The sequence below is a fragment of the Arachis hypogaea genome, chromosome 12 (genome assembly GCF_003086295.3).
Source record: "Arachis hypogaea cultivar Tifrunner chromosome 12, arahy.Tifrunner.gnm2.J5K5, whole genome shotgun sequence".
In the NCBI taxonomy this organism is placed as follows: Eukaryota; Viridiplantae; Streptophyta; class Magnoliopsida; order Fabales; family Fabaceae; genus Arachis; species Arachis hypogaea.
Window position 1 is genome coordinate 82115011 of NC_092047.1, and position 760 is coordinate 82115770.

At 41.8% G+C, this 760-nt stretch overlaps 1 non-coding gene across 1 annotated transcript; it reads right to left on the reverse strand.

Moving 5' to 3' along the window:
- Positions 1–405: 405 nt before the first annotated feature.
- LOC112731185 (small nucleolar RNA R71) lies at positions 406–513 on the reverse strand. Its single transcript, XR_003166974.1, has one exon. It is a non-coding gene; the product is annotated as a small nucleolar RNA R71 (small nucleolar RNA).
- Positions 514–760: the final 247 nt, after the last annotated feature.

Below are 760 nucleotides of genomic sequence, written 5' to 3' on the forward strand. Positions count from 1 at the left end.
GACATGGCCGAACCCAATAACATTGGTGGAGATGCAAGGAAGATGCTTGGTGACTTTATTGCACCCTCTTCTAACTTCTATGGAAGAAGCATCTCACTTCCTACAATTGGAGCAAACAACTTTGAGCTTAAGCCTCAATTAGTTTCTCTAATGCAGCAGAACTGCAAGTTTCATGGACTTCCAATGGAAGATCCTCATCAGTTTTTAGCTGAATTCTTGCAAATATGTGACACTGTCAAGACCAATGGAGTTGATCCCGAGGTCTACAGGCTTATGCTTTTCCCTTTTGCTGTAAGAGACAGAGCTAGAACATGGTTGGATTCACAACCTAAGGAAAGCCTGAACTCTTGGGATAAGCTGTTTAGTGCTTTCCTGGCCAAATTCTTTCTACCTCAAAAGATGAGCAAGCTTAAAGTGGAGATCTAAACCTTCAGACAGAAGGAAGGAGAATCCCTCTATGAAGCTTGGGAAAGATATAAGCAACTGATCAAAAGGTGTCCTACTGACATGCTTCCAGAATGGAGCATCATATGTATATTCTATGATGGTCTGTCTGAGTTGTCAAAAATATCATTGGACCATTCTGCAGGAGGATCTCTTCACGTGAAAATCCCTGCAGAAGCTCAGGAACTCATTGAAATGGTTGCAAATAACCAGTTCATGTATACCTCTGAGAGGAATCCTGTGAACAATGGGACGCCTCAGAAGAAGGGAGTACTTGAAATTGATACTCTGAATGCCATATTGGCTCAGAACAAAA